Consider the following 20,380-nt stretch of genomic DNA (forward strand, 5'->3'; position numbering starts at 1 on the left):
CTCCGAATAAGCTGCTATTATCCTTTTTTGTTTTAAATTCCTGAATATAACCTGCACACTTCATCTGGTCAGAAAAGAAAATGTTCAGAATAAAGGAACTACCAGACATGCACTGTCCTAAATAACCAAAGGATAACTCAAATCCATGTGCAACTCTCTGGAGAGTTCTGCATGACACCGAAATTCAAAACATTCTAGTAATTCCACACAAAATGAGTTTGAAATCAAACCTCAGTACAGACGGTGTATATTAACTGTAACCACCTACAGGCTAAACCCATGAATTTACACAATTCTGAATCCAGATAATTGTAGGATAGACACATTTAATTATATTCTAGTTGAATATTAGACTTGTTTACAGAGATGTTGCTTGGTAACAGAAGCACTGCTTTAACGACCTACTCAGTTTTAGATCCACACAAGTACTCTGTGCTCAGGCTAAACACTATCAACTATAGTATATATAAGAAATTAAGAACAAGTTTCTTGCCATTCTAGACATCTTTGAGCTTTTACTGAAACAGCTTCATAATAACGTAACTTAAGGCTTTAAACATACGTGGCAGTGGGCATTTTTAAAAGCTAGGTGCCCATGTATTATGGGCAAAAGCTGCACAGTAAGGATTTATCACAATGTTCATTTAAGCCCGGCACTCATTTACATAGTGCCAAATATCGCGATTAAAATGGTCTGCAGGGTCACAGAAAATGGTAACATAGTTTTTCCATGACAAATTAAACTGGGGCTACCACAACGGGCAGCCAGTTAGTAAACTGGCTACACAAGCACCACTCTGGGGTGCATAAAAGAGCTCCATAAAGGGGCGCCTGGCTGGCTCAGCGGGGGGGGGGGGGGGGGGGGGGGGGGGGGGGGGGGGGGGGGGGGGAAGCATGCTACTCTTGATCTCTGGTCGTAAGTTCCACACACACCCCCCCCCTTGGGTGTAAAGATCACTTAAATGAACTTTTAGAAAAAGAATTTTTTCAAAAGCTCCATAAAGAGTTTCACGTGCACTTAACTGGTACAGAACAGGTACCGGGGGAGCATGCTACTCTCGATCTCCGAGTCGTGAGTTCCACACCCGCCTTGGGGGTAAAGATAACTTAAATGAACTTTTTAGAAAAAGAACTTTTTTCAAAAGCTCCATTAAGAGTTTCACGTGCACTTAATTGGTACAGAACATGTCTCACAGCCGACGTTTCTAACACCCGCTCCAATTACTTTACAGGAAAAGCAGTAACAACAAAAACTCAAGGGCAAGTTGTGAAGAAAAAGGGAGTATTCCAAAACTACGGACAACACAGCGTCCCCATAAAACGAGGTTACGTACCAGACTCACACACAGTCCTTGCAACGTGCGCGCATAAAACTTAATAGCGCCCGGTGCCGTGGCCACACTTGCCACCGGGGGACACCTGCACAGCTCCAACCACCGGCACCCACTCAACTCTTCTCGCACGGGCATTGAGGCTAAGGGATAAGGTCCCACCCGCGAGGTGCTGGCCAGGCCGGCAGCCGCTCGCGGCGCAGGCTTTAGAGGAAAACGAGGGCCGAGCGCGCCCCTAGAGCTCCGGACTCCAGGGAAATCTGAGGTATCCTGGGAGAGCTCCGAGGGCGGAGAGGGCGGCGGCGGAGAAAAGCTTCGCTCCACCTCGGCGGACGGGCTTTCTGCGGACGGCTGGGCAGCTCAGTAGCCGCCGACCCGCGGAAACACCACCCTCCGCCCAACACCCGCCGCCCCTCAAGCCTAGCGGAGCCCGAGTGGGTCCCGAGACCTAAGAGCGCGCGAAGCAGGAAGTCCCGCCCCTACGCCGACGTCACCGACGCCGCAGACGTCGGCCGCAGCTAGCGGCCGTTAGAGGGAGGAGGCAAGCGGAGCCGAGGCGGGAGCGGCTGCGGTCGACGGCGGGAATGCCGGGGACGAGGCGGCGCTACGATACGTCGCTGGCGGGGACGCGGAGATCCCGTGAGCCGAAGGGAACCGAAAATCCGAGACCGGGCACTTGCTTCATTGAGCCAGAGTGAAGTGCGCGGTTGAGCGCGAAGCCGATCTCCCTTGCCTCCTCGCTACGCCATGTCTGGGGGGGTGAGGGGTCTTCCCCTTTTCTCGCTACTCCTTCCTTCTGCGGGTTCTTACACTCTTGCCTCTTTGAGGGCTCCAATGAGGTTCTGCTGCCACGTCCTCCTGCCTTCGTCCCTGATTGTGCAGATTTAATGGGGACTGGAGTCGTCTGCCTGCAATGTCAGTCTTGGGGCGTCAGCCCCGGAGTGGGGAGTCGGCTCAGCTTGCCAGGAGGGCTCAGCTTGCCGGGAGGCAACGGCCAGGTCAGGACCAGGGCCGGGGGGCGGGGGGGGTGAATCCTTTCCCGCCCCTCGCGTTCTCCTCCAGATCTCACCTAGTCCCGTCAAGTCAGGACCCACGGGGTAACATTGTAAACCATTTGCCTTAAGGTTGTAAACTAGAGTTGGAAGAGAAGGTACTAGTTTTTGAGAGCGTCAGTTATATGCCAATGGCTGAAAATGAGGTAGGGTTTCAGCCTTTAAGAATACGTGGTAGGGGCGCCTGGGTGGCTCAGTTGGTTGGGCGTCCGACTTCAGCTCAGGTCACGATCTCACAGTCTGTGAGTTCGAGCCCCGCGTCGGGCTCTGGGCTGACAGCTCAGAGCCTGGAGCCTGTTTCCGATTCTGTGCCTCCCTCTCTCTCTGCCCCTTCCCCGCTCATGCTCTGTCTCTCTCTGTCTCAAAAATAAATAAAAACATTAAAAAAAAATTTAAAAAAAAAAAAAAAAAGAATACGTGGTAGAAGAAATAGGCACTCTCCCTTGGTTTGGGGTTTCGGTTCTCAGTGCATTGTGAAGCACAGCCTATTTTTACCCTCAAGGGCAACATTTTTGGGCCCTAGTCATGATTAGAAAGACAACTGAGATAAGGACCTTTTTTGTTGAAATGAGGAAAGAGGAGCCATTAGATGGAACACTGCGTTGGGTCATGGAGTGTCAACATATGGATCAGAAAAATGTGGGCTATCGGTAATATCAGTGAACAGGATATGGAATCCAGAAACAAACTGCTATGCATATATGAATATTTAATAATAGTAGCTCACATTTGCCGAGCATTTAGGTGTCAAGTACCAGAACACTTTCAAGTTCTACGGTTGAACCCTAAGATAGCTGCAATTGTTATCTCGATTTTATAACATTACCCAGAGCCGTTACTGTTGAAGCCAGGAAGTCTGGACTCCAAAAGTCTTGCTGGTAATCAGTAAACTATATGCTACAAGTCACTGCTAAGTGAGGAAAAAGATTATCTGAGAAATAAAGAACCACGGGAGACAGGCTTTTTATCTACTTTGTCAAATAAATACCAGATGAATCAAAAATTTAAATGTACAGAGTGAAGCCATAAAAATACTACAAGAAAATTAAGGTGAATCTTTTTAATCTTGAGCTGAGAAAGACCTTTGCTAAGTATAACACAAGAACCAGAAACCAGGGGCGCCTGGGTGGCTCAGTCGGTTGAGCGTCCGACTTCAGCTCAGGTCATGATCTCACGGTTCGTGAGTTGGAGCCCTGCGTCAGGCTCTGGGCTGATGGCTCAGAGCCTGGAGCCTGCTTCTGATTCTGTGTCTCCCTCTCTCTCTGCCCCTCCCCCATTCATGCTCTGTCTCTCTCTGTCTCAAAAATAAACATTAAAAAAAAATTAAAAAAAAAAAAACCAGAAACCATAACAGAAAAAAATTGGTAAAAATGAAACTCATAAAGATTGTAATAGTCTATATACAATTAATGAACGAATGGAAAATAAATTTGTATCATGTGGGAAAAGGAAAAATATTCCTAATATACAAACAGTTCATTGAATATCAACTTTAAAAACACCACAATAAATAAAATTAGCAAAGGAAATCAATAGGACATTTTTAAACCAAGAAAAAGAAACTTCTAATTAACAAATGAAAAGATGTTCAACATTCCAAACAGATCCTTTTTGTCCATCAGGGTATATAGAGATATGGGGTTACATTTAACTATATTGTGTACTATTGGTGTTAAAATTGAAATTGGGACAGTCTTATGTACCAAAATTTCATTAGCCTTTGCCCCGAAATCTCATTTCCTAGTCAGTTCGTTCTAAAGGCAATAACAAAAAACATTCATACAGATGTTCCTTACTCCCTTTTTTTGTAATAGTTGTTTGAGAAACAACATAAATGCCATCACTAGGACTCTAGTTAAATTACAGTGCATGTGCACAATGGAATTAATTAAGCCATTAAAAACAATGATATAAATCTTTATTTACATGAAAATATGTTCATAGCATATAGGTTCCCCCCCTGTAATAAAACAATATAAATTAGCAGGAACAGTGTCATTTTGACATGAATATGTATGTGGATATATGTGGATATAAGGATGCAAAAAGATCTGGAAGGATGTTGGCCAAGATGCAAGAGGTTTCTATTTTGTATCTTGGACTTTTCTATCTTGTTTGAATTTTTTATAATGTATTTACCATTTTTACACACACACACACACACAAAAACTTATTTTTAATTAAGGATATGCCAGTAAAAGGGGATCCAGTTGACTGTAGATGCTCATAGGTAGATGACCAATGTGAAGTAATTATATTTGGGATCTAAATTCTCGGCTTATAAGTGTCTGTGAATTTGATTAGATTTATTTATCCCAAGTTAAATAACTCATCACTTGGACATCATGATTCTGACTTCCTAAATTTTTAGGCCTGGGTATTCTTCCTGTGTGTTCTCTGTGTACCTCTCATGGTATTTGTCACACTGAATTGTAATTCCCTCTTCTTTCATAGATCGTTCCTACGATATATACCCTTTTCTGCCACATTTATATATTTATTTTCCCGAATCAGTATGTGTCATCTACTTTATTTTGTATGCAGAAAATTTAAGTTTAATGTAGTCATAATGCTAATGAATTATACATATATTAAAGGGATAGTTTCAATAAATTTGACAACTTAGGTGAAATGGACAAATTCCTGAAAAATACCAAAAAAAAAAAAAAAACTGACACAAGAAGAAAAAGAAAAGCTAAATGGCCCAATATCTATTAAAGAAATGAAATTTCTAATCAAAACTTTCCTACAAGGAAAACTCCAGAGCCAGATGGCTACTCTAGTAAATTTTATCAGACTTTTAAAGAAGATAAAAGTATTAATCCTATACATTTCAGACAGCAGAGCAGGAATGAACACTTTGAAGCTCATTTTATGAAGCCAATATAATCCTGGTATCAAAACTTGACCAGAAAATTTTACAAGAAAATTACAAACCAATACCCCTCGTGAATATAGGTGTTTAAATTCTTTTTTTTTTTAAACGTTTTTATTTATTTTTGAGACAGAGAGCATGAATGGGGGAGGGCCAGAGAGAGAGAGGGAGACACAGAATCGGAAACAGGCTCCAGGCTCTGAGCCATCAGCCCAGAGCCCGACGCGGGGCTCGAACTCACAGACTGTGAGATCATGACCTGAACTGAAGTCGGACGCTTCACCGACTGAGCCACCCAGGCGCCCCTAGATTTTTAAATTCTTAATGAAATATTGCAAATTAAACCTTGCAGTATAAAGGATAAGATGCCATGGCCAAGGAAGGTGAAGTTAAACATTGAAAAGTTAGTGTAGTTCACCACATTAATAGAATGAAAGAGAAAAACAAAATGATAGTCTCAGTAGATGCAGAAAAAGCATCTGACAAAATTCAAAATCCATTCATGTCAAAAAACCTTCAGCAAGTTAAGTATAGAAAGGAACTTTCTCAATATAACAACAATCATCTTTGAAAAATGTAATAGTGAAACACTAAATCTTTTTCCCCTAAGGTCAGGAGTAACAGAAGACAAGAATGTGTGCTCTCACCACTTCTGTTCAGGGTTATGTTGAAGGTCCTAATCAATGTAATAAAACAATAACAAAATGCATCAAGATTGGAAAGAGTTGTGCTTCCTGATTTCAAAACTTACAACAAAACTACAGTAATCAATATAACTCTAATGCCAAAAACATAGATATGTAGATGTAGATATATAGATCAGTGAACTATAATGCAGAGTCCAGAAATACACCTTTACATTAATGGTCAATTGACTTTTGACAAAGGTGCCAAGACAATTCAATAGGGGAAAGAAGAGTCTTTTCAAAAATTATTTTGGGAAAACTGGAAATTCACATGGAAAAGAATGAACTTGGACTCCTATATATATATATATGCATATGTTAAGACAAATCAAAGATCTAAATGCAAGAGCTAAAACTAAAACTCAGAAAAAAACAGCCATAAATCTTAATGGCATTGGATTAGGAAATGGTTTCTCAGATGTGACACCAAAAACACAAACACCAAAGGGGGCAAGGGGGAAACTGGTAAATTGTACTTTATCAAAATTAAAAATTTTTTTGTGCTTCAAAGAAGACTATGAAAGTGAAAAGACTGCATCTCCTGGTGTTCCTCTCAGGCCGAGCCCTGGCCCCTCACCTGCTCTGCTCCAGATGAAGTGTGAGCACTGCACGTGGAAGAAGGGAGAATTCTGTAAGTTGGCTGATGCCAAAATATTTCTGAGTAATTTCCTGGTATGTGACAGTTGCATGACTGGAAGAAGGGATCCAGGTTTCCCAACAGAACACCAAGGACTTCTTTTGAATTCTGAATCTTAATAAGAAATGTGATACCTCACAGCACAAGGTGCTGGCAGGGTCAGTGTGTCCTAGGTCTCTGCTTTATTTTGCTGCTAAATTCTGCCTCAGTGTGACTGATAGATCTAGAAGATTTTACGGCTTCCTCAAAAGTCTTAGGGTGCACTGTCTTTGATACAACAACTGCCATGGAGTTCAGCATCCTGGAGAGTCAGAAAGAATCTGCCTCAACACCACCAGCACAGTGAGGAAGAGCTGGCATTACCCAGGCTCACCTCCACCAATCCCAGCTGGGTCCCATACTCAGAGCACTTGCTGTCACCACCCCTCCCCACCTCTGCACCACCAAGTCTCCTCAACAGATCATGGGCTCCCTGGTGAAGGATTACTTCGCCAGATGGCAGAACCTGTCCCCAGACAAGATATTTCACATAATTGTGGCCCCTTGCAAAGATAAGAAACCGGAGACCCTTCAAGAAGATTTTCCTATGGCTTCACTTGCTTCCCAGGGTGCTCACTGAGTATTAACCTCAGGTGAAATTGATCAGATGATGGAGCAAAGTGACCCCTTGGTGAAAAGGTGCTGCCATAGACACCGACGCCTGAAGGAGGAGAAGGTGAGGCACTGTGATGGGCCCAGCTCCAATGGGTACCTGGTGCGCATCTTCAGACACGCAGCCAAGCAGCTGTTTGGCAACATGGGGAGGACACCTGCTGCACCCTGAGGAACAAAGACTTCCAGGAGGTCACCCTTGAAAAGAATGGGGAGGTTCTGTTATGCTTTGCTGCTTTCAAAACATCCAGAATATGGTTCTCAAACTTAAGAAGAGCAAGCTCCCATACCACTTTGTGGAAGTGCTCACATGGACCAGGGGGTGTTTAAACAGCAGAGGCTAAGCCCAGACCGAGGATGGGCATACAGAAAAGGCACTGCCATGGCACATGAAAGGCTTCTATGCTGACATCCCCATGCAGCCCCCCAGACGAGTGCCCACATGCAGCAGCTGTACCAGGAGTGGCTGAACAGGGCCAACTCCCCCAGAATCCAGGAAGCCCTGCACACTGTGTGCCAAGGCCAGGGCTCCCTGCCATCAGCTGAGACATCAAGTGGTCAAGGTGGAGAAGGCTGGGAAGCAGGCCCTGTCAGTTGCCCAAGGAGGGAGGAGCAACTGAGTGTGGGCATCAGAGACACTAAAGGAAAACTGCTCGGCTTCTCAGTTACTACGTTAGTTTTTCAGAATTCTCTACCCTATATTTGTTTGTGACTCCCTCACGCAGTTTGATTTGGTGCTATCTTTGTAATATGTGTGCGAGTGCAATATTTTAACGTGAAACAAGGACTGCCCCAATTGAAGTATCCTTTTGTCTTAAGACCGAAAAATGGCACCTGTGTGGCTCAGTTGGTTATGCGTTTGACTTTTTGATTTCACCTCAGGTCATGATCTCACAGTCATGAGCTCAGGCTCTGTGCTGGGCTTGGAGCCTGGTTAAGGCTCTCTCTCACTCTCTTGCTCTCTCTCTCTAAAAAAAAAAAAAAACAAACAAACTGAAAAATATCCCAAAGAACAAGAATGAAGACACACTACTATCTTGTAGGCTTAAAAAAAAATCCAAAAAACGTCCTGTGAAGAGCTAAGACCTCCCCCCACCCCGCCAGAAGTTCAGATTCGTGTGTCTCAGAGAGATTTGATGTGGAAATGAAGACAGGAGGCAGGCAGGCTGCAGGGGCCTGTTGTGGGGCCGCAGTCCACAGTCTGCCTACTTTGCTCTTATTTTTACCTACTTGCATTACTCCTGAAAATGTTTTTGCCAGAACATGAATAAATTGCAACCTTTTGGAATTGAGAGCTTATATATAAATCTGGATTTCCAGCTTTTCTGGAACAGTGGTCCACATTCCTCACTACTATGGTTTCCAGAGTGCAGTGGCAGCCTCCTTCTGGGACCAGACCTCTAACTCAGAGGCCCTGTGGGTGCTGGTGGCTTAGGCCCCAGACTTGCACTTTTACATTCAGCCTTTAAGGTGAACTCACCTTAAGGCAGGGGAAGTCTGGCAAGGCTAACAGGCACTACAGATAGAAGGTGGAGGCCAGAGACAGGCCGCCCACTTAGGCCAGGCTGTGTGGTCAGGAAAACAGCTATCTTAGTCCCTCCCCTGTGGGGTTAGCAGCAGAATGTGTCCTGATCCTGCTGTGGTCCTGCCTCTCCCCTACCTTGCTTCTTTCATCCTGCAGCCTGCGCAGGAGGCTGTGCAGGAGAACCTTAAAGAAGAGAGAACAGTTTACCCACAAAGAGAAAGGCCTAGTGAGCAGCCAGAAATGTACAGAATCATAACACTCTGCATCAGAACTCATCCCTGAAATGAAAGACATCTGAGAATGGCCTGCAGTTGGTTTTTCAAAGCACTTGGATTTTGTTAACCTGAGCGAGGATGTTCTTCCTGAGCCCTCCATGCTCTAAAGCCTTAGCAGGCTCAGTTTCCTTCATCATATTCTGTATCATATTGTACCTGTAAACCTATCCAAGTTGATGGCTGGATATTGTGTGAAATTGTATATTTTGGGGGCACCTGCCTGGCTCCATTGGAAGAGTGTGTGACTGTTCATCTCAGGGTTGTGAATTCAAGCCCCATGTTGGGTATAGAGATTACTTAAATAAAAACTTTTTTTTAGGGGCGCCTGGGTGGCACAGTCGGTTAAGCGGCCGACTTCAGCCAGGTCACGATCTCGCGGTCCGTGAGTTCGAGCCCCGCGTCGGGCTCTTGGGCTGATGGCTCGGAGCCTGGAGCCTGTTTCTGATTCTGTGTCTCCCTCTCTCTCTGCCCCTCCCCCGTTCATGCTCTGTCTCTCTCTGTTGCAAAAATAAACGTTGAAAAAAAAATTTTTTTTTTTAAAACTTTTTTTTAAACTTGTATATTTTTTTCTTTCAATCTGTTCACAATCAGGTTTCATCCTCCATGGTAATTGATATAGAATACAGTTGAAGAATATGGAAGAAAAAAAGTGAAGAGACAACCTACAGAATGGGGGGAAATATTTGAAGATCATATCTGATAAGGACTTGTATTCAAAATATATAAAGAACTCTTACAATCAACAATAAAAAGACAAACTAATAAAAATGGACAAAGGATTTGAATAGGGATTTCTCCAAAGAAGACGTACAAATAGCCAATAAGCACATGAGAAGATGATCAACATCATTTGTCATTAGGGAAATATAAAAACCATGATGAGTACCATTTTACACCCACTAGGATGGCAATAATAAAAAAGATGGACAATAACAAGCATTAGTGAAAATGTGGAGAAATAGGAACCCCCATACCCTAGTGGTGGGAATGTAAAATGGTGCTTTGGGAATAGGTTGGCAGCTCCTCCAGAGATTAAAACATAGAGTCACCATGTGACCTAGCAATTCCACTCCTAGTGAATTTGAAACACAGCCATATAAACATTTGTATACAAATATTCATAGCAACACTATTCATACTAATCAAAAGGTAGAAACAACCAAAAACCCATTAGCTGATGAATGAATAAACAAAATGTAGTATATCTATGCAATGGAATATTACTCAGCCATAGAAATGGAGTACTGATTCAAGCTACCACCTGGATGAACTTTGAACACGTTATATGCTAAGTGAAAGCTACATATTGTATGATTCCATTTATATGAAATGTCCAGAATAAGCAAATCCATAGGGAGTAAGAAAATAGATTAGTAGTAGACAGGGGCTTGGAATGCGGACAAGGGGGGAAGTAACTGTTAGTGAAAACAAGGTTTATATTTGGAGTGATGAAAATATTTTGAAATTAGATAGTGATGAAGTTGCACAGCTTTGCAAAACCACTGAATTATACACTTCAATGGATTTTATGGTATGTGGATTATATCAATAAAAAAATTGGAAAGAAGTAAAACTGTAGTCACATGATTGTATACATAGAAAAGCCTATGGAATATGCAAAAGAGCTACTAGAACTAATAATTTAGCAAGTCATAGGATACAGGGTCAATATACAAAAATCACTCCTACTTCCATATACCAGCAACAAACAATTGACAAATGAAATTGAAAGCAATACCATTTATAATGTATCCAAAAATATTAGAAACCTAGGAATAAACATGACAAAAAATGTGCAAGACCTCTGTACTGAGAACCACAAAACATAGTGGAGGGAAATTTTTAAAGAAATGGAGAAAAATGTCATATTTATAGATAGGAAGACTCTATCATTAAGCTCTTCATTCTTCCTAAACTGATTTGTACATTCAATCCAATCCCTATCAGAATTCCAGCAGGCTCTTTTTGGATTTTGTGGGGGGTTTTTTGTTTGTTTTTTGGGGGGAGCATTTTTTTAGGCATAGACAAAGTAATTTTATTTTTTAAAAAAATTTTAAACGTTTTTATTTATTTTTGAGACAGAGAGAGACAGAGCATGAACAGGGGAGGGGCAGAGACAGAGGGAGACACAGAATCGGAAGCAGGCTCCCGGCTCTGAGCTGTCAGCACAAAGCCCGATGCAGGGCTTGAACTCATGGACTGTGAGATCATGACCTGAGCCAAAGTCAGACACCCAACTGACTGAGCCACCCAGGCGCCCCTAGACAAAGTAATTTTAAAATTTATCTTAGGGGTGCCTGGGTGGCTCAGTTGGTTAAGCATCCAACTCTTAATTTTAGCTCAGGTCATGATCTCACCATTCAGGAGTTCGAGCCCCACACTGGGCTCCATGCTGGCAGTGGGGAGCCTGCTTGGGATTCTCTCTCTCTCCCTCTCTCTCTCTGCCCCTCCCGCACTCACCCTCACACACTCTCTCTAAAAAATAAACTTAAAATTTTATCTTAAAAGCTGAAGGACCTAGAATAGCCAAACAATATGTAAAAAGGACAATGTTGTAGGACTTATTACCTGATTACAAGATTTCTATAAAGTTACAGTAAGCAAGATAGTGTTACTGCATAAGGATAGGCTAGTAAATAAACAGATTCAAGTCTACAAATAGAATGCCACATATGCAGTCATTTCATTTTTTACTAAGGCACTAAAGCAATTAAATGTGAAAGTTGTTGCTGTTGTCTTAAAAAATACTGCTAAAACAATTGTATATCTATTCGCTTTTTTTAAAAAAGAACTTAGGCCCTATTTAACTCCATATACAAAAATTAATTAAAGATGGTTCAAAGGCCTAATATAAAACCCAGACCCATAAAACGTCTAGAAGAAAACATAATTATAACTCTGGAGTAGGTATATATTTCCTGCATGGGGTACAAAAGGCACTAATCATAAAAGAAAAATTTGACAAGTTGGACTTCCATCAAAATTTAAATGTCCGTTCTTCAAAGACAGCATTACACCAAAGGCTGGGAAATATGCACCACCATGTTATCTAGCAAAGGACTTGTATCAAAAATATAAAAACTCCTACAAGTTAGTAAAAATTAAGTTATGAATAATAACTCACCGTAGCTAATAATATCTCAACAAAGTGGGTATAGAAGGAATGAACCCGAACATAATAAAGGCAATATATGACAAGCCCACAGTTAACATCATACACAACAGTGAAAAGCTGAAAGATCTTCTTCTAAGATCAGGAACAAAACAAAGATGCCCACTCTCAGCACTTTTATTCAACGTAGTATTGGAAATCCAACTAGTAATGAGAAAGTTGCTAGGTGCACCCATACTCAGAACAAACGCAGATACAGGATCCTGAGGGATAAATCCAAACTGCAGAAAAGCTTGATAAGCTATCAAACAACAAATAGATTTGTCTACTACGGCAGGTAAATGAAAGAAATAATTGCTATAAAACTGAAGGCTTTGATATTGTGGAGCTAACAAAGTTCACATTCCAAGTAAGTGGAACAATGAGGTCCTTAGAAACCTAATAGGAAATTGTTTCACAAGTTTAAATTTAAATGAAAAAAAAAAAGTGAGAACATTTGGAAAATTTGAGCAAGAAAAGAATGCTCTAGGATATGGGGATTCTTTGAATAAAAAGCAGGCATTCCAGTATTGCTTTTTACATTTAATACTTTGTTGCCAGAGCCAGAAATAATGTAGAGGAATAAGCTTGTATTTCAGAATGTCAAGGGAAAAAAGTTATATGTCATATGGCTCAGTGGTAGACAAAACTATTTTTGTCTTCTTAAAATCTCACATACCTTCTCCTTTTCTCCTCTCTTCTCTCCTTTCCTATTTCACCATTCTACTTTTCCTTCTTGTTCTCTTTCATCCCCTTCATATTTTCTCTTTTTCCTTAAGGTCAGGTTTCTCAACCTTAGTTTCCTTTTTGACTCCTGAAGGAGACAATTAAGATATTCTTTTCCTGATTGCTCCCCTGCTCCCTATGAGATCTTAAGCCACAGAGATCCTGTACATCTGTTTATATACTATGGCTCTTTGGAGGGCCACAACCAATTCTAACATCTCAGGGTTTTTGCCCATCAAGAATTCATGCTCCATATAATAAGCTCGTTTAAGGGAAGGACAATGATTGGTTTACCACTGTATACTCTTGTGCTTGATATAATTCTTGGGACATAGTAGGGAATCAATAAATAAGGTGAATTGGGTTAAAAGTGAAAAATGACCTCTGCTACAAATTTATCAGTTGACTGAACTAATGTTCTTGGATCATTTTTAGAATGTGCTACCTACTACTGATTACTGCACAATACCTCCATATTCCAAGAGTGTCTTCCTTGTGACTTGATGGAAACTTGGAAAGCATTCTAATCACAAAAGCAGTGCATTTGCAGCCGATTCCAAGGGTGGGTTACTTAATACAGCTAATTTGATATATCATAACTGATTTTTCTTTCCTAGTTTCAGTTTCAGATTACTGATCACTTCCTAAATTTTTCACTAACTTCTGATGCTATATAGCCTCTCTGGTACTTATAACCCATTATTCAAGTTTGTCAGTTTCAGTTGAGGTGCAAGAATTCGAGAATGAAAAGAAGGTAAAGGCACTATAGGAGAGGGAGAAAAGAAATAGAGGTCATTAAACTTTTCTGTTTCTTTTTCATCTGTAAGAGCTCTTCTAGCTCTAAGATTCTGTGATCCTGATGGTTATGCTTTGAGTGGTTCAGAAAGCATTTTGGCAATCTGTGGAGATGTCACTAGTTGCCTCAAGATTAAGGTGGCAGTGCTACCAGCATTTGTGGGTGAGGCCAGGGATGCTAAACATCCTGCAGTACATGGGACTTTGGGCAGTTCAGGTCCTCGGAAAAGAGGACACCAGGACAGAATTAGATGTGCAAGAGATTTATTGGGGAGAATCGCTGTTAAGAATAAAGGAGAGGGGCGCCTAGGTGGCGCAGTCGGTTAAGCGTCCGACTTCAGCCAGGTCACGATCTCGCGGTCCGTGAGTTCGAGCCCCACGTCAGGCTCTGGGCTGATGGCTTGGAGCCTGGAGCCTGTTTCCGATTCTGTCTCCCTCTCTCTCTGCCCCTCCCCCGTTCATGCTCTGTCTCTCTCTGTCCCAAAAATAAATAAACGTTGAAGAAAAAATTAAAAAAAAAAAAAGAATAAAGGAGAGAGGAAGAAGTAGGCCAGGAGTGCCTTCAGACTGACGCAGCTCTGCTACACATGAAAGGAGAGAGAGAAGGAAGCAAGGTTAGGTAGGAAGAGCCTCAGGCTGCCATATGGCTCTGAGAAAGTCTTAGCCAGGCTAATCGGGAGCCTAAGAGCAAAAACAGATCCCCAGTTGACGTCCCAATCTGGGCAGGCATGGCCTCCCACTAATACCATCAGTGGGGAGAAATCAAGGGAGGTAAGGCTGTAGCATAAATGTTGTGGAGAATTCCCAAAGTATGGCACTAAAAGACTGTCAGCTAACCACACGCCTCACTGCAGGCACTCTCGCTCTCTCACTCTTGCTCTCTCTCTCTCTCTCTTTTATTTTAGAGATAGAGCATGAGCATGGGAGAGAGACCGAGGGAGAGAAAGAATCTCAAGCAGGTTCCACATGCAGCATGAAGCCTGACAAGGAGCTCAATCCCACAACCTTGGGATCATGGCCTGAGCTGAAATCGAGAGTCAGATGCTCAACCGTCTGAGCTACCCAAGTGTCCCTCTTTTTTAAGGAAAACAAAATGACACTTTACCCAGAAACCTTTGCCTGTAAAGCAAGAGAACAAGGTGATATAAACAAGAACATCATTTGAAACATGCCAAGGTGATTATTTTGATGCTTTTCCTTTCTTGTTTCTTTTTCTTTTCTAGGTTAAAGTTGGATGCAGAATAAATCTGGGGAGACAAGTCTTGAGATTAGAGATCCAGCATAGAAAATAAGATGAATTAACTTCCTGGGCTACATGAATATTCACATTTCTGAGTTACAAGGGGTTTGCTTTTTCTTTTGACCTCAAAAGACATTTGGGAACTTTGGGAAAACTACGTGGCATCTTTTAGGTTTTGCTTATGATTGTCAAGAGGGATAGCCTCAAAATTTAAAAGAGGCGGCACCGTCTGGCTTCCAGTATCAGTAACCTTATCACAGATCCACCCCTGTGGTTCTTGTTCAGACTTTTTGAGGGTCCCACCTCACTGTCAACCTCATTCGCATTCATAGTTTTAGCATTACAGCTAACCATTTTTTTAGTTGATGGTTTGCAAACCTTTGCAGATGATATGAAATCTTCATGTCAACATTAACAAATGCTTTACTAGTTTCTCTATTTGACCAGCAGGTGCTTCTGAATAGGCCAGCTTGGGAGGAAATGTCTTGGCATAATTCTTAATTTGTATCTTGACTTTTAGAGGTAAACTATTGTCATTTTTAATCGCTGCTGGAGGCATTTTGTCAAAGGATTCCTTTTTGGTTCCTTCATCTTCATCATCTGCTTCATCTTCTTCATAGGTATCGTTTCCTGATATTTCTGTAGCTTTAAAAGACTTTGCATCTCTTATTTCTTATCCTCTTCATGATTTCTTCACTTCTGTTTTTCCTTTCCCGTCTTTCCAGCAGGTTCTCTCTTGAAGATCTGAGCCGTGCATCCTATGGCCACCGTAAAAGACCCCTTATACCACACTGACACATTTCTCCACTCATGTTCTGGGACCAGCTCTTCTACGATTTCTCCAGACTCTGTTCCTGAGCTAAAGCTTAGAAGAAGGAGATTACTGGGACAAACTACACCCCCATCACTCAGTCGGTCTCAGGGCCGCGACTACTCCTCATTCTCCTCTCCACTACCCATTCCACATCCTACTCTCCTTTGCCTGTCACCTCTGCAGGTCTCAGTGGCTTACCTGGGTGTGACTCAAATCCTTATTTCTTATGAGAATGTATTGGTAATTATACCCTTCTCAGGCAGGGATTCCTGCACATGTCCTTCCATAGTTCTGAGTACATATCAGGAGACCTTCAAGTGAATCACCTAGGGTCCACATGTATTTTTCCCTGTCCATTATGTGAAAGCAGCCCTTCCTCTTCCTGTTGATCTAGGTCATTTACTCTTGCCAAGATGGGGACTCCTCTTCTTGCCTGCTGGTGGCTGGACACAAAAAGTCCAAAGTGCCCGAAGAGTAGCCATAGTTTACAGGTCAGTGGGACTCTTGTTGTGTTCTCTGACAAAAAAAAAATGCAGTCATTTTGGGGGACCAGAGTTGTGGGAACAGGAAGCACAGTCTCCCAATGACTCATTGAGATGCTAAGTGGGCCACTTCTGCTCCCTCCATCTTTTTCCTGGACCCATATTTTCTTCCTATTAGGGGCATTGCCAATCAGAGGTCTCTGATATAGTGTATATACTGCATCCTGAAGGATGGCACTCAATCCTTGTGGACTGTTGCCTCTAAACTGGCACTGCAGCTGTGCCTTCAGTAGGTTGTCTAGTGCTCTTATCAGGCTGTCTGCTTCTGGGTAGTGCAGTAGGTGGTACAACCAGTAGATGCCTTGGTCATGAGCTTCAAACCCACATCACCTTTCCTGTGAAGTGGTTCCCCCGTTTGGATGCTATGTTGAGTTAGATCCCGTGCCAGTGGATAGGGCCTTCTGTAAGCTCCTAGAGAGCAGTACGGGCTGAGGCTCTGTAGGCAAAATAGGCAAACCCATACCCAGATAGGTGTTTGTCTCTGTGAGGATGAACTACTGGTCACTCCAAAATAGAAAGGGCTCAGTGTTGTTGACTTGCCACCAAATGGCTTGTTTATATCAAGTAAAATGCCATATCAGGAGCTTAGCGTTGGTCTCTGTTGCTGGCAAGTTAGACCTCCAGAGAGAGAAGCAGCTAGGTTGGCCTCGGTAAGTGGGAATTCACGCTGTTGGATTCATGTGTAGCCTCTATCTCTGCAAACATTGCCATTCCACTCGTGTGTCCATTGTGCCAGTTTTGGGGTAGACCATGACAAAGTGTGGCTAACATCGACTAGTAGAATCTTTGTATCTACTTGGTTGTTCCACACCTTTTTCAAGGTTGATTCTTTCCGGTTGGAATAAACATGGGATGCAGAAAGCTTCACCCTTTGCGACCACACTATTCTGTCTGTCCTGTCCACATGCCTCTACTCCAGAACTCCTTGTCTCCAGTCTCCCAGTCTTTTCTTTCAAAGTCCTGACCAGCTGACCAGGCCATTGCCACTGCCCAGGCAACCATAAAAATTCTCATCACAGGTACTTCTCTCATACAAAGTGGATGGCCAGCTATACTGCTTGCCCACTAGGAAGATTTTTCTCTCTCCACTGTCTTTTAGGGACACCACTGAATATGGCTGTGATGTGCTGCCATCCATTTTTTAGTTTCTACCCACATATCAAGCCAACCCATTCATAATCAAGCTTGAGCTTTTTTCTTCTCCCTTAGCTGGCCATACAGCCTGAGGGAGGGGTGCTGGTATAGTGGGTGATACGGGGGCTGGACTACTAGCTTATGCCGTTAACTCATGCCTTGGGATGTGATTTCGAATGCATCATTTCCACGTTATGATGAACTGCTGTTGGGCCCATCAACTTTATGATTGGGCTTATCTGACAGAATTCAGCTCATGGTGGTACTTCTGGACTTGGTGCCTCACAGTCAAGCTTTCTGCCTCCACTGGGGCCCAATACCAAGCCAGTGGCTGTTTCTTGAGAGGAGTAAAATCTTCTGCTACAGATGGCCTGGCCTTGCTCCAAAATCCCAGAGGACTATCTTGTGATCTCCTACTGGGACTTGCTTTAAATTCCACACTGCTGCAGAGCCCATTGCTGGTGTAGGCTTCACTTAGAACTGGCAACCTTCCATGTCACCCAGGATATGAGCCAGAGTGGTATTCCGAGGTGTGGAATTTGTGCTTTTGGAACCCAAAGAGGCCCACCAGGCATTGTGCTTCATTACAGTACGAGATGCAAGATACAGAAATTGGTCTTTTACTCTGGAGGGGATGCCTCCACATGCCACTGACTGTTGGACCTCTAAAAAACGTTACTGAATCTTCTTAGGGTTTATCTCCCACCCTCTGGACACATGTGTCTTACCAAGTCCTCTAGCCTACAAGCCAACTCTTGCTCTTCCTACTTAACCAGTACATTATTGGCATAACGTATCCGTAATGGTCTACAGGGTATCCAGACAGTCCAGATCTCTTCAGACTGTATTACAATAGAGGGTAGAGGAATCAACATAGTCCTTGGACAAAACTGGAAATAAATATGATCTCTTCCACATGAATGTGAATTGCTTCTCAGCCATATTTCTGACTGGAATATAAAAGAATGCATTCACCAAATCAGTGGCCACATAACCATGTACCTGAGGTTTTCTTAATGTACCCTACCAATGACAGCATGTCCAACACAGCTTGAATTGGAACTACTACTTGGTTAAATTTGCTGTGGTATTCTACATTCACCTATTAGTGCACAGTGGCACTGATCACCACCATCAACCCTGGGACACAGTATCATTTTTGATTATGTTAGCTGGCGTGGGGAACAATTTCAAAGGCTTCCAGTTGGCCTTCCTCACGTGAATCCATGGTGTGATGGTGACACTTTGGATCTCCACTTAGCCTACTTCTCTCAGCAACGAGGTCCAAAGCTCCTTGAAATGACTGACATTCCCCTTCCCCCATGGTAAGTGCCCTCCTCAAGTAAGTGCCATGGGTCCCCTTGGGGAGTGATGAAAAATCATTACAATATATACTTTCCACAGTGTTGTAGAGTCCTTCTCGTAGCCACTTATTAAGTGGACTCCAGATCTGAACATTGGCTCAAATTCAGGAACCGAGCAACATACCCTGACTTTTTATTGAGATAACTGCCCCTCCATTCTTGCCTGCTGCTGATTATAGATGTTAAGCTGCACCCTTATTAACTGCTTACCTATTTTGACCCTACGGTAAGGTGACCATCTTGTCCAGTTTTTTCTAAGTTCCAAGAGAGGTCTTCTTGCTCTCGTAGGCTTTAACTGTTTGTAAACAGCCCTCAGTTTCTCATTCTCTCTCTGCATGGTATCAGTGCGACTTAGGAATAACTGGCCAACTCCACTGCTTTCTAAACATTGCTCTCCCCATGTCTTTCAAATCCCCAGAATGTCACACAGGCAAGGATGTCCCCACACTGGGAGAAAACTGTAGTTTGTTTTGTTTGACCTTTACCAGTTGTTTCGCCATTTTGAAAAATTCCATCATCAACAGCAACACTGATATTTGAATCACCAATACGATATGCCTGTATCTGAATTTGTGTATATATCTCATGTATATATATGAATATGCTTTCTTAGCCCTTATTTCAAAATGTAAATATAAATAAAATTGCTATCAATATTCCCTTGAGTACTGTTTTCTCTAAAATCTAAAATCACATTTTAAGCATGTGGAATTCTCCACATTCCCATGGAGGAATACAAAACAGTATAACTTCTGTAGACAGAATTTGGCAATATCTAGCAAAATTAAAAGTTCACTTTTACCTTTGACCCAGAATCGTACTTCTAGGAATCAATCCCAAATAAAACATGACAAAAATATCAAATTATGAAAATGCAAGGATATTCATTACAGTAATATTTGTTTATGGTATGAGACTTCTTTCAATCCAGATGGTCACCAGTGGTGGATTGGTTTAAATACATTGTAATAAAGCCACACAGTGGAGTATTATGCAGCTGTAAAAGGTAATAACTCTATACGTTGTTACAGAATGATCCTAGGACATGTTAAGTTGAAAAAAAAAAAAAAAGCAAGGTAGAGAACAGTGGTATGTAGTGTGTTCCTTTCATGTAAGAAAGGAAGGACAAAAAATAAAATCCTAAACTTTCTTCAGTTATATTTTTATTAATACTGATACTATTGTTTGGAAAATAGTTCTATGCATACATACAGATAAAGCAAGTAAGTGATTGTTAGTATGATTAAAGAACTATGAATTTTGGTGGTAGAGGAACGATATACAAATATAAAATCAAAGAAGTAAAATTTCTGTAATCTCACTGTAATCTCACACTTAAATTAGAAGCATTAGTATGTTCTTAAGATATAATTTTCTCTTTTAAAATATGTATTTCCTAGCTCTTTCCACTGAAAAAAAAATCCCTAAGAAAACCAATCATTGCAATGAGTCCTCCTACCACCCAGGTTATGATTTAAAAACTTATTTCCCTGTGAAAGGAACTGAAGAATAGCAGATTATGCCACCCTAAAATATGCCATTTAAGAATAAGGATGGGGGCGACTGGGCAGCTCAGTCGATT

The 20,380-nt window shown here is 42.1% G+C and overlaps 1 protein-coding gene, 1 long non-coding RNA gene and 1 pseudogene across 3 annotated transcripts in view; 2 read left to right on the top strand and 1 right to left on the bottom strand.

Moving 5' to 3' along the window:
- Positions 1-1,818, bottom strand: part of CEP83 (centrosomal protein 83) — a 121,844-nt gene extending 120,026 nt beyond the window's left edge. The window contains exon 1 of one of the 2 annotated variants that reach the window (XM_043562117.1): positions 1,335-1,818. The gene's annotated coding sequence lies outside the window, so the exon portion shown is untranslated. The remainder of the gene's footprint in view (positions 1-1,334) is intronic. The other variant, XM_043562119.1, reaches the window with a different exon arrangement.
- A 44-nt stretch (positions 1,819-1,862) lies between these two features.
- Positions 1,863-19,454, top strand: LOC122472501. Its single transcript, XR_006294453.1, has 3 exons — positions 1,863-2,329; positions 13,345-13,471; positions 14,928-19,454. It is a non-coding gene; the product is annotated as an uncharacterized LOC122472501 (long non-coding RNA).
- Positions 6,232-9,316, top strand: LOC122472500 (annotated as a pseudogene).
- Positions 19,455-20,380: the final 926 nt, after the last annotated feature.

The sequence above is a fragment of the Prionailurus bengalensis genome, chromosome B4 (assembly GCF_016509475.1).
Source record: "Prionailurus bengalensis isolate Pbe53 chromosome B4, Fcat_Pben_1.1_paternal_pri, whole genome shotgun sequence".
NCBI classification, from domain to species: Eukaryota; Metazoa; Chordata; class Mammalia; order Carnivora; family Felidae; genus Prionailurus; species Prionailurus bengalensis.